The sequence below is a fragment of the Carcharhinus amblyrhynchos genome, chromosome 28 (assembly GCF_965287045.1).
Source record: "Carcharhinus amblyrhynchos chromosome 28, sCarAmb.v2.hapA, whole genome shotgun sequence".
NCBI lineage: Eukaryota > Metazoa > Chordata > Chondrichthyes > Carcharhiniformes > Carcharhinidae > Carcharhinus > Carcharhinus amblyrhynchos.
In genome coordinates this window covers 15,479,892-15,493,439 of record NC_137351.1, presented here as the reverse complement: position 1 = coordinate 15,493,439, position 13,548 = coordinate 15,479,892, and the positions used below count along the sequence as shown (strand labels likewise).

Below are 13,548 nucleotides of genomic sequence, written 5' to 3'. Positions count from 1 at the left end.
TTTGTCATAGAGGGAATGTAGCAAAGATTCATCACACTGATTCTTGGGATGGCAGCATTATCATATGAGAAGAGATTGGGTCAGCTGGGCCTGTATTCTGGAATTTATAAGAATGGGGGTGGGGGAATTTCATTCAAACATTTAAAATTCTGACAGGGCTGGACAGACCGGATGCAAGAATGTTGTTTCCTCTGGCTGGGGAGGTCTAGAACAGGGGATCACAGTTTCGGGATAAGGGGCTGGCCATTTTCACTTATGATGTGGGTATGCTGGCGTTGGACTGGCGTAAACACAGTAAAAAGTCTGACAACACCAGGTTTTAGTCCAACCGATTTATTTGATAATAAGCTTGTGAGTCTATTATCAAATAAATCAGTTGGACTAAAACCTGGTGTTGTCAGACTTTTTACTGCATTTTCACTTAGAGAGTGGTGAATCTGTGGAATTCTCTACCACAGAAAGATGTGGAGGCCAAATCACTGAATATGCTTAAGAAGGAAATAGATAGATTTCTAGAGGTGTCAAAGGGTATGGAGAGAGTGCAGGAGTATGGAGTTGAGAAGAGAATCGGTCATGATCATACTGAATAGCAGAGTTGGCTCAATGGGTTGAATGGCCTCCTTCTGCACTTCATAGAATTCTATGATTCTATGAATATGGATTGAGATAAAGGTTCCTGGCTCAAAGGGCTGAATGGCTTACTCCGGCTCCGAGTTTCTATATTTCTGTGATATGTTGGGAAAGAAAATGTCCAAACAAGATGCAGTTAATTCCCATAATACTGCAGTCAGGCTAAAGGTAGCATTTTCAGAAGTTTAATTTCTGCTTACCTTGACTCCAAGTGCAGACTCTGGTTTGAATTTGAGTGGCCAATTTTAATGCATTTGTTACAATTTGTGTACATCATCCCAGTCCATTTTGCTTGATCCATGAATTCCCAGTCAATATCTAACAAATAATGTTCCCTATCTCAACTATGTCTCTCACCCTGCCTCAAATCAATCAAGTGTGAAGTGTTCCCTTTGATGGACAGGCCTTGATGAAAGGCAAAAATTTGCCTTCTGATGGAGCAACACAACCTAGCCTATCTGTACTGTGCATTAGAGGCCAGATTGGAACAGTCTATTCAAGAGTTGAAAGGAAGGTGTACTGGAGGTCTCTGGTGTCGGGGTACTGACGGGAATGTTCACTCTCCTCCTCAAAGCCCCTTCTCTGCTTTCTGATTGGAGCTCTTGCAATTTTGACTTAAAGAAGAAAGCAGTTTACATTGTCCCTACTGGGGGGAAAAAAAGATATTTAGGAATAACCCAAGAAGTGAATGCAGACTTAGAGGGACTTATTGATCAGATACTACGAAGAGCGAGTTAAAAACACATCTTTAACGTAGATATAACGCACTCTCCCCCACCCGACCTTTGGCCACCACCAGCTCCATTTCTGGCAGTTTGCAAGATAAAGTCTTGACTCATCCGAGGCTGTTGGCAGCAAGCCATCGCAACTCCCGTCCGTTCTTCAAAGTTAATTTATAGCCTTCGATTGATAAATTAAAATAGAGATTACAGCGAAGACTCAGGGTGGAGAATAGCCGAGTTCCAAATTGCAGCATGAGGCTATTTTAATAATAAAAGGTATTTTTGAAAAAAAAAGCATCCCATTTCCAAACCGGTCAATTAGCAAAATAGCTTGTCACTTATACAATCCCTGAGGATTATTTCCCCCGCCCCAGTAACCAACCGATCGGGAAAGTTACAGGCTGGCTGCAGGACGCAGCCGCTTGTTTGATAGAATCAGCCCCGGTTTTGAATTGTGGAGTGAACCATGCAGAGGAAATAATCCGGGTTTTTACCCAAAAGGAGAAAGTGGAGACTTTTTCTTCATTGCTCCATCCCGGCTTCCCTGGGAGAAATTCTGCATTGTGTTCCTCCAAGCCAACCAACGTTTTTATTCCAAAGTGAAAACTCAGGAATATCCCACGCATTCACTCACAAAGGAAGAAACGTCTCCGAGCTGCTTGAGGAGAGAAATTAAATGTATGTAATTGGTGTGACAGCGTTGTGGCCCTTCGGGAATTTGCTGTGCTATTAATGAGAGGATTAGTCTAGTAAGCAAATGTTACAGTGTATCTATCTTGATAACTCGGCATTTACGTGGAGGCGAGGCTAGGATATTTTAAACAGATATCCCATGTGTGACCAGCCTGTTCAATCTGTTTTCCTCGCGGAAACTAGGAGCGTCTTTAAGATTCAGAAAGAAAAGGCTTAACTTTTATTGCACTTTTTCTACCTCAGGTCAAATTGCCACAGGAGATTCGAAATGATTCAGCAGAATAGGTCCAGCACTCACACTCACAAACACACACTGATTAACGTGTGTTATGAATGAGTTCTTACAACGCAACTTGTGCTTTCGGAGAGCTAGCATTGGACGGACGGGCCGAATGGCCTCCTCCAGCGCTTTGTGAGCAGCCCAGGAAGCAGACAATGTCCGGGGCTGTGATTCCGACTCATTCATAAAACAAAACACACCCTCAGCACTGGAAATATAAAGATTAAAACTCAATACTGCGGATGCTGGAAATCTGAAACAGAAAATGCTGTAAAGTTTCAGCGGGTCCGGCCGTGTCTGTGGAGAGAGAATCCAGGCAATAGTTTCCAGTCTGGTTGATTGTTCGGAGCGGAGGACTTTTCTCTCTTTGTGTCGTGGGAATTTAAATGTTGGGGAAGTGATAAATCACCCAACCAAAACATTTCAAAAAGATTAAAATTAAACGGATTATTAAAGGTTTAATTCTAACCTGCCCAGGAGGAAGGGGATAGGGGAAAGAGGGGAGGGCTAGGGAGTGGTCCCAAAGCCCTGAGGGGGTCCCAGAGCCTTGGGCAAGGGGTCCCAAAGCTCTAAGGGGAGGGGTCCCAGAGCCCTGAGGGGAGAGGGGTCCCAGAGCCCAGAGGGGGGAGGGGTCCCAGAGCCATTGGGGGGGGGGGGGGGCGGGTGGTGACATGCAAAGCATTGATAGGCCCAGAGCCCTGAAGTGTTCCAGAGCCTTGGGGCTGGCATCCCAGAATTTTATGTTAGGAAACAGAGTTGGTTTTAAATAATCTATATTTGTATCAGTGGTTATTAGAAATATTAGAAAGCTTTAAGTAATTTGAACATAAGAACATAAGAAATAGGAGCAGGAGTAGGCCATCTAGCCCTTCGAGCCTGCCCCGCCATTCAATAAGATCATGGCTGATCTGTCGTGACTCAGTTCCACATTCCCGCCCTCTCCCCATAACCCTTAATCCCCTCTCTTATCAAAAACCCATCAACCCGCGTCTTAAAAATATTTAGCAAGGTAGCCTCCACCACTTCAACGGGCAGAGAATTCCAGAGATTCACCACCCTTTGAGTGAAGAAGTTCCTCCTCAACTCCGTTCTAAACCGCCACCCCTTTATCTTGAGGCTGTGCCCCCTAGTCCTACTATCCTTTCTGAGCGGGAAGAGTCTCTCCACCTCTATCCTATCCATCCCATTCATCATCTTATACATCTCAATGAGATCTCCCCTCATTCTTCTGAACTCTAACGAGTACAAGCCTAGTTTATTCAGCCTCTCCTCATAGCTCAACCCCCTCAACTCCGGCATCAGCCTAGTAAACCTCCTCTGCACTCCCTCCAAGGCCAAAATATCCTTGCATAAGTATGGCGCCCAAAACTGCACACAGTACTCCAGCTGCGGCCTCACCAATGCCCTATACAGCCGCAGCAAGACCTCCCTACCTTTATATTCAATCCCCCTCGCTATGAAGGCCAGCGTCCCATTCGCCTTCCTGACCACCTGCTGCACCTGCAAGCTGGGTTTTTGCGACTCATGCACAAGGACCCCGAGGTCCCTCTGCACCGTCGCCTGCTGCAGTTTTTCGCCATGTAAGTAATAATCCTTCCTTCCATTATTCCTACCAAAGTGGACCACCTCGCACTTGCCAACATTAAATTCTGTTTGCCAGTTCCTGGCCCATTCGCCCAACCTATCTAGATCCTTCTGCAGACTCTCCACACCCTCCACACAATTTGCCGTTCCACCAATCTTGGTGTCATCAGCAAATTTCGACACCATACACTCGGTTCCCTCCTCCAGATCATCTATATAAATGGTAAATAGCTGAGGCCCCAGCACCGACCCCTGGGGCACTCCACTAGTCACCAACCGCCAATCCGGATAGCACCCATTGACCTCCACTCTCTGCCTCCTATTTGACAACCAATCCTCTGTTCATGCTAACACCCTACCCCCAACTCCATGTCCCCTGACCTTCTGCAATAACCTCTTGTGAGGTACCTTGTAAAACGCCTTCTGAAAATCAAGAAAGACCCACATCCACCGGCTCTCCTCTATCCACCGCCCTAGACACATCCTCATAGAACTCCAGTAAATTTGTCAGACACGACTTCCGTTTAACGAAACCGTGCTGCGTCTGCTCTATCAAGCAATTCCCCTCAAGATGCCTCACTATTTCCTCCTTGATGACGGATTCTAACATTTTACCTACAACAGATGTTAAACTAACCGGCCTATAATTCCCTGCCTTTTGCCTGGCACCCTTCTTAAACAACGGCGTAACATTAGCCGTTTTCCAATCTTCCGGCACTTCCCCGGAATCCAGCGACGTCTGGAAAATAACCACCAAGGCATCCACTATCACCTCCACCATTTCTTTCAGAACCCTCGGATGCATTCCATCCGGTCCTGGGGACTTGTCCACAGTCAGCCCCTCCAGTCTGTTGAGCACCACCTTTCTAGTAACAGTAATGTCATTAAGACCCTCCAGTCCTACCACCTTTCCATCTCTAACACCCGGCAAATTATTCACGTCCTCCTCCGTGAAGACAGAAACAAAAAAGTTATTCAAGACCTCAGCCATATCCCCATCCCCTACCATTAAGTCCCCCTTCTTATCCTCTAAGGGACCAATGTTCACCCTAGCCAGCCTCTTCCTTTTTATGTATTTATAAAAACTCTTGCTATCCTTTTTTATATTAAGCGCTAGCCCGGCTTCATAGTTTCTCCTACCCTTCTTTATCAACTTCTTTGTCAATCTTTCTTGACATTTAAACCTCTCCCAATCCTCTTCTTGCCCACTACTCTTAGCTACTCTAAATGCCTCCGCTTTTAATTTAACACTTTCCTTCACCTCCTTCGTTATCCACGGCTTATTACCTCGGCTTATTAATTTGAAATAAATTTTGTTTTTCTTGGATAAGAAAAGGTTAAAATTTTACTTAGCTTCAGCGAAAGCGACACGTCCTACATGTTTGTGGGTTTTGGTTTCACTTTGAACTGTGCCTGCGTTGTATTGAAAGAGTTTATGACATGAAAGCAAACGGGGCTTAAAGGAAAACTAGCTTGTTGTTTAGCAATCAGCGTCATCCTATGATAGAAAGAACTTATCAATCAGTTTTAGCTGGACCTATGAAAAGCTGGACAGGACACAGGATCCTTGGAGAGCAGACTTCCAAAAATAGCAAAATAAAGTCCAGAAAGATATAGAAGTAGAATTAGGCCATTTGGCCCATTGAGTCTGCTCCGCCATTCAATCATGGTAGATATGATTCTCATCCCCATTCTCCTGCCTTCTCCCCATAACCCTTGATCTTCTTGTTGATCAAGAACGTATCTATCTCCATCTTAAAGACACTCAACAACCTGGCCTACACAGCCCTCTGTGGCAATTAGTTCCACAAATTCATCACGCTCTGGCTGAAGAAATTCCTCCTCATCTGTTTTAAAGGACCATCCCTCCATTCTGAGGTTGTGCGCTCATGTTCTAGTCTCTCCCACTGGTAGAAACATCCTTTCCACATCCACTCTATCTAGGTCTCTCAATATTCTGTAAGTTTCAATTAGATCCCATCTCATCCTTCTAAACTCCATCGAGTACAGAGCCAGATTCCTCAACTGCTCCTCATGTGACAAACTCTTCATTCCTGGGATCATTCTTGTGAACCACCTTTGGATCCCCGCCAAGGTGAGTTGGGACAACGGAATGTCTCAGGAACAAATTTGAGTTAAAGGAACAAAGAACAAGAAGTTGAACAAGGTCATGTTCAGTGAAGTTAAAGTAAAAATCTGAAAATGTGCTCTGAGTTAAAGAGGCACCTACAAGAACCAGATTTAAAGCTAGTTAGGTGAGAAGCCAGACATCCAAACTACATCAAATGTTTGGTCACATATTAATACAGCATGTGAAGCATTGTGTTCTGTTGGCATGGTTGAGTGCGTGAGAGATTGCATGGAAGCTTGAATGCAGGTGACAATCCAAAGCAGAGGAATACTGAAAAGAGAGATTGAAATCCTGGAAGCGTATCTTTGGTGAAGGTATCCAAGAGAAACCATTATTTGGGAGAAGATTCCAAGGTGAGAGTGGAGTGTGGAAACACTCAGGTGGAAGTCAGAGTGACAGGCATCAGGAGGGATTTGATGAGAAATCCACAGAGGTTGTCTTGGGTGGCATCTGTCACTTGGTTTCAGAGTGTGGTGTTTCTGACCACATTTTACCTATTGATTTACATTGGCTGTATACTTAAAATAATATTGGTATATAAGACATATGGTTGTAACTGATAGCATCTTTACAAATCTGTATACATTTGTAAAGACATAGGTGGAGTGAAGGTTTAGTATATCGTAGTGAATCATTTCTTATTTAGTAAAGGTTTTATTATTGAAAGTTAATTGCCAGTTCTGTGACTCTATTCATCCATATCTTCAAAAAGTTTTAAAGATTAATTTAGGGGACATGAGCTCTGCCAACATTTAACGCCCATCCCTTGTTGCCCTTGGGAATGTGGTAGTGAGCTGCCTTCTTAAACCACTGCAGTGCCTGAGGTGTAGGTATACTCACAGTGCTATTAGAGAGAGAGTTCCAGGATTTTGATCCAGCAACAATGAAGGAATGGCAATATATTTCCAAGTCAAGAGGGTGATTGACTTGAAGGAGAACTTTCAGGTGGTGCTGTTCCCAGGTAGCTGCTGCTCTTGCCCTTCTAGATGGTAGTGGTTGTGAGTTTGGAAGGTGCTGTCTAAGGAATCTTGGTGAGTTCCTGCAATGCATCTTGTAGATAGTACACAATGCTGTCACTGTTCATTGGTTGTGGAGGAATTAAATGTTTATAGAAGTGGTAACAATCAAATGGGCTGCTTTGACCTGGATGTTGTTGAGCTTCTTCAGCGTTGTTGAGCTGCCCTCATCCAGGAAAATGTTCTACCACACTCCTGACTTCCTCCTTATAGATAGTGGGCAGGCTTTGGGGAGTCAGAAGGTGGGTTGCTCATCACATGATTCCTGGCCTCTGACCTGCTCTTGTAGCCACAGTATTTATATGGCTAGTCCACTTCAGTTTCTGGTCAACGGTAACCCCTGGGATGTTGATAGCAGGGAATTCAGTGATGGTAATGCCATTGAATATCAAGGGATGATGGTTAGATCCTTTCTTGCTGGAGATGGTCATTGTCTGGCACTTGTGTGGCACAAACATTACCTGCCACTTGTCAGCCCAAGCCTGGGTATTATCCATGTATTGCTGCATTTGGAACGTGGACTGCTTCAGTATCTGAGGAGTTACAAATGGTGCTGAACATTGTGCAATCATCAGTGAATATCCCTACTTCTGACTTTATGATGGACTTTTTGTAGTCCAGAGCCAATGTTGAGGACTTGCCAGGAACTCACTCATGACTATATATCACTGTGCTACCACGTCGGCTGGGTCTGTCCTGCTGGTTGGACAGGACATACCTGGGATTGGCGATGGTGGTGTCTGGGACATTACCTGTAAGGTATGGTTCTGAGTATGTCAAGCTGCTGAGATAGCTGTTCCAATTTTGGCACCAGCCTCCAGATGTTAGTAAGGAGGACAGTCTGGACAGGGCTGGGTTTAACGTTGTCATTTCTGGAGCCTGGTGAATGCCAGGTGGTCCATCCGGTTTCACTCCCTCATTGTTTTCTTTGCAGTGATTCAATACAACTGAATAGTTTGCTCAGCCATTTCAGAGGACATTACTGTGAGTCTGGGATCACACCAGATAAGGACAGACCAGGCTCTTTCCTAAAGGACATTAATGAGTGAGGTGGGTTTTTACAACAATCAACAGTGGCTTCATGGTCATTAGACTTTTAATTTCCAATGCTTTTTTTTATTGAATTTACATTGGTGGGATTCAAATTCGGTCTCCAGACCATTACTCTGCATCTCTGGATTACTAGTGTAGTGACAATACCACTGTGCCATTGCCTCCCCTTGAGATACAATCGAGCCAGGGTTCCATTCTGAGCCCCTGTCTAGTAGTAACATCAGCTAGGAGCGTAATACTTGAGGGAGGGGACAGTTCCCACAGCCTTGAGGGGATGGGAGGGATCCCAGAGCTTGGTGGGCAGGGGGATCACAGAGCTTTGAGGGAGGGTCCTAGAGTTTTACAGCACAGAAAGAAAGAAGCCCTTTGGCCCATCGTGTCTGTGCCAGCCATCAAATACCTATTTATTCTGATCCCACTTTCCATCACTTGGTCCATAGCCTGGTATGCTGTGGAGTTTCAAATGCTCATCTAAATGAATTTTGAGGAGGGGCGGACCCAGAGATTTACGGTGTGGTAATATACCGCTCTGAAGCTCAGAAGTGGGTGGCGGCCATTCCCCGCTCTGGCCCCTTCCCTACCCCTGGACCATGTGCTGCACAACAAGGAGAATCTTAGTCCAAGCTCAACTCACCTTTTATTCTGTATGTGGGTAAAGGAAAGCAGCAAATGTCATCTTGTTCCCGACCATCACTCTTTTGCGCACGTATTATGCAGCAGAGAGGGTGATGTTGCTTTTCCGTCCGCAGGTTGCAATTTTAACTCTCTCTTTCACGAAAAGTAATTTTCGAATTTTCTGTTTTAACAACCAGAGACAGAAAGAGTTGCACAGTTCTGTGGTTCCAGATAGTATAACTTGTCTCTATTTTCCTCTGGATCTTACTGTAACTGTTTTTAAGAGGAGAGTGGATTTTTTTTAACTCATTTTGAACTGTTAATTTAGAATTTAGTCAAATAAATGCGTTAGATACGAAATAAAGCAATCGGTACATTCAAAAAAATCGGCCTTACGTTAAATTGTTTGGCCCAATTACATTTCAAAGCAATCACATTACCTATTTATTTCTCTTTGAAGAATTACTCAATATTATTTTACACATTGACTACGTGTTTCAAACCAAACTCCATTTCTCACAGATGTTGTTTTATACTCTTCCACTTTTCTCATTGTTCGAAAAGTTTTGGATTTCCCGCCAACAATGCGGAGTTACTGGGAAAGCTCTTACTGAGTCTGCCTGACCCTGGGTGTTTCTATAACGGATACCAGACAAGGAATGGTAGCAATCTTTAATTCAGTTCCGTCCAAAGGCCATGGACCTGAAAGCGTAATCGTGTTTCTCTCTCCACAGATGCTGCCTCGTCTGCTGAGTATTTCCAGCAATTTTTGTTTCTGAGTTTTCAATTCAGGGATTGTTTCCAAAATCTGGGGCTTGTACATTGAAGCAGGACAGAGGTGTGCGTTAGGGGGGCCGTGGGGTGGTGGGGGGGCGGAATCTGTGCACCCTTTGTTTTGATGCTGTACTAAATTAAATGGCTCTTTTGATTCCTTTTCCCACCAATGTAGTCCCCCATCCCCCACCCCTGCATTTGGCAGATTATTACCTTGAGGAAGGTGATGGTTGTGAAATCAGGTGTATCCCAGAGTGAAGTGACCGGCTCCAGGGATGTGAAATGTCCTTGCCTCACTGAACGCCATTTATTTGACTAAATCTTTGGTCCCATCTGCTTCTGAGGGATAATTGGAGATGGGCGATAAATGCCTGCCTTTCTGGCGACTCTCGCATCCCGGGAACGAATAAAAATTATATCCCGTCCGTATTTGTCTGTTCTCCGTCCCTCTGGAAACCTACCTGGGACACATTTCTAAACTATCGGCGCTGTATAAAAAGTGATGTTGCCTCTTTTACCACATCCTCTGGATCTGGAAGCTAAAATAATCCGGATCCCCTGCAAAAGTTTGTGTCGTGGTACAAACTTGCCCCAATAGAAGCCCTGGTTACAGAGTGCACTACAGTAACCTTTCACTGTCAGCTCCATCGCCGACCTCTCTGAGTTTAGTCCAGCAATTGCGGCTTCTCTCACCTCGATATATTTCTCCACGTCCATGCCTAGTTAAAAGCGGTATCAGAAGGTAACAGTTTGCAACTTCCATCCGAATTCAGCCTGTGCTGCCCCAAGATTTATGTTTCATATATAATCCTACCGACTTCTGTCATAGTACACGGAGCAGTTGGAACCCATTCAAACCCCCTCAGGCACTGAATGAATGTTTGACGCGAACAGTACATTATAAACATTGTAAATGTATATATATACACACACAGTATCACCTCATACGTGATATATCGAAAGTAATTGAACTGGATTACGTTATCTAGTATCGAATTGTTATGTATTGTATTTTTTGCAACAACTTTAATGAATATATTTTTCTGAAAATTAAAGTCCTACTTGTGATCCTCATCTTCCCCCTGTTATTATAGTTCTTCATGGGATCGTTGAGAAATGATAATTAAGGAATACGGAGGGATGAAATAGCGTGAAATGTTGACATTGTTCTTTGGGAGGGGATGAATTGTTAGAAAGCAGCTTTTTATAAAATGTAACAAGCTGACATTGTGACAGAGAATTACCATCGGGGCTCCTATTAAACAAAGAGTGTGGCACTGTTAGCGTTCAAACATGTTCTTGTTGATACAGTTTGGTGCACTCCGCCACAATCACACGCTGGACTCTACGACTGCGACTTCTGCAGCCTGTTACCAATATTCTTATCTCAACCTTTGCACTCGATGTAAAATAACACTGATAAAACACTTGTGTTCTCCCTGTGCAAACATGACAAAATACTCATCCAAGGCACTTTACCAGCGGAAATTACCGTGAAAGAAGAAAAAAGTCTTGCGTTTATATAGCGCCTCTCGCGACCTCAGGATGAACCAAAGCGCTTTTCGGTCAAGTGAAGGATGTCTGAAATGTAGTCACTGTTGTAATGTAGGAAACGCATTCTTAACATTCTGTTAGTTTGGCGTTTCACCCAACAATGAGTGAAGCGAAAAGAAGTTGGCAGATAGCATCATCCGGAGGTTGTTTTCTCTCGACAATTGTTCTTTTAAACCGCAAATCAAATCCTCTGCTTGGCACTCTCGAGCTCAGTAGCTCAAGCCAGTTCCCCCTGCAAAGTCTGGACCACTTAGTCCGGAAACCAATGATCAAAAAAAACCCGCAACGGCAGCCCTAAATCTTCCTAAAATTCTAATTAGAAAGAAAGTTAATCACAATTACAGCATCCGCCTTAGAAACATTGCTGGTTGGATGCTTCAATGCAGAACAAGAGAGAATTCTGGAAATGACCTGAAGGAGCGGCATTTATATTAAGAAACGTTTAATTCTTAAAAAAAAAGACTTTTTAAATTCAATATGCATTTCTAACTTCCCAGATACAGTGCAAAGAGCTCAAATCATTAGAACTATGGTACTTACATTTCAATTCACGTCCATACCTGTTCTTATTTGGGCGAAATCGGAAGGCGAAATCATGATCTTAACAGAACATGGCAATAAGTTGTCCGGGATGTATGTCAATCCCTGGACACTATACCGCGGCCATTGCATTGAAGCATTTATACATACAGCAAGTAATCCCTTACACCATACTGCAAACGCCTGGGGGAATTCACCATTGAACTGGCCACACTGAGTCCCTATTGGTGCTCGGTACTTGCCCATCTATTCCGCTTCTGGTTGGATGAAAGGAAAATCATCTACACTCTTGTATGCTTTCAGAAAGTGCTTTGCTTACTGAAGCTTTGGAGAAAGAGATAAGGAGCAGCACAGTACAGAGGCGACGTGGTTTATATTTACTGCACTGATGATTAGATATTGGCTCCGTGTTCCGTGGCATTTCGGAACAGAAGAAGGCACCTTTAAAACCTCCTTAGAACCTATTTCTGCACAGCACCTTGAGCTACTTCCTCTAATTTCCTTTCTGCCCTAGCTAAAGTTTGACCCTCAGTTGTAGGAGATTTGTCATGTTAAATGTACCGTGCAATTGTTACTTTCCGAAGAAAATAAAGTTATATTTTGATGGGCTCGCTTTATTCTCAATGAGAGGTGTGCGATTCTGAGTGACCAGCGCCCTCAGTCGTTTGCGACGTGGAACTGAAGCAAACCATTTAATCTCGAAAATGTCCAGAAAAAAAAGGTTAGCAGTGGGGTCAGAACCATCATCAGGGTCATTGTAAAAATTAACCTTTCTTATTGACTCGGGTTCTGATCGACTTGCGGCTGCGTTCCCACAATGAGCGCTAGCACTTTGATTCACATCATGACTTTGATTCAACACCGACTATCTGACAAATGAAAATGATGCAAGTTTCATTTAAAAGAAAGTTAACCATTCATGTGCCAACGTTCTCGCAATCCCCAACGTTTCGTAATGTGAGTGAGTTGTCTGCTGAGGCGTTTTCTTCCACCTGGAACCTCTCCTCAATTCCAGACACATTCTCCCCGTGTCTGTATGGATTTCCTCTGGACACTCCAGTTTCTTCCCACAGTCCGAAAGACGTGCTGGTTTATTGTGTTGGCCATGTTAAATTCTCCCTCAGTGTACACGAACAGGCGCCTGAGTGTGGCGACGAGGCGATTTTCACAATAACTTCATTGCGGTGTTAAAGTAAGCCTACTTATGATACTAATAAATAAACTTAAACAATAGAATGCATTGTTTTGTTATCGCATCTGTTCTGCCCCAGAGAGAAAGAGAGGCTCAACTGGTTGGGAAGAATGCAGATGATTCTTAAAAATATTGTTACTGTTCTTTGGAAGGAGGGATTTGATCTGATTTGATTTTGATTTGATTTATTATTGTCACATTTATTAACATACAGTGAAAAGTATTGTTTCTTGTTCGCTATACAGACAAAGCATACCATTCACACAGAATGAGTGCAGAATGTAGTGTTACAGTCATAGCTACGGTGTAGAAAAAGATCAATTTAATGCAAGGTAGGTCCAGTCAGAAATCTGATGACAGCAGGGAAGAAGCAGTTGTTGAGTCGGTTGCTTTGTGACCTCAGACTTCTGTATCTCTTTTCCCGACGGAAGAAGGTGGAAGAGAGAGTGTTCGAGTTCAGAAGAAATGAACGTGTTTTTAATGTGGTGCAAGTTCTGTGATGGCAATTTGCCAACACGAAGATTTTTCAGTACATGAGGGATGAGGACTGTCAGTGCTGGGAAATTAGTCCCTTTGGCATCAATATTTACATCAAGCACCACGGAAAGGTCCGGATATTGAGCAAATATCCATTTAATCCAACAATTGCCACGTTATCTTCAAGCTAATAACTTTATATGTTTCAATTTATAGCATTCTCCCGCATCTTATTGTAAGATTGAGTCCTTAAGATTCAACCTATAAATTGTACATTTGTGAAGAAG

At 43.6% G+C, this 13,548-nt stretch overlaps 1 protein-coding gene across 5 annotated transcripts in view; it reads right to left on the bottom strand.

Moving 5' to 3' along the window:
- Positions 1–11,709, bottom strand: part of megf11 (multiple EGF-like-domains 11) — a 361,348-nt gene extending 349,639 nt beyond the window's left edge. For all 5 annotated transcript variants that reach the window (XM_080214084.1, XM_080214087.1, XM_080214089.1 and 2 more), the window contains exon 1: positions 11,593–11,709. The gene's annotated coding sequence lies outside the window, so the exon portion shown is untranslated. The remainder of the gene's footprint in view (positions 1–11,592) is intronic.
- Between the last annotated feature and the right edge of the window lie 1,839 nt (positions 11,710–13,548).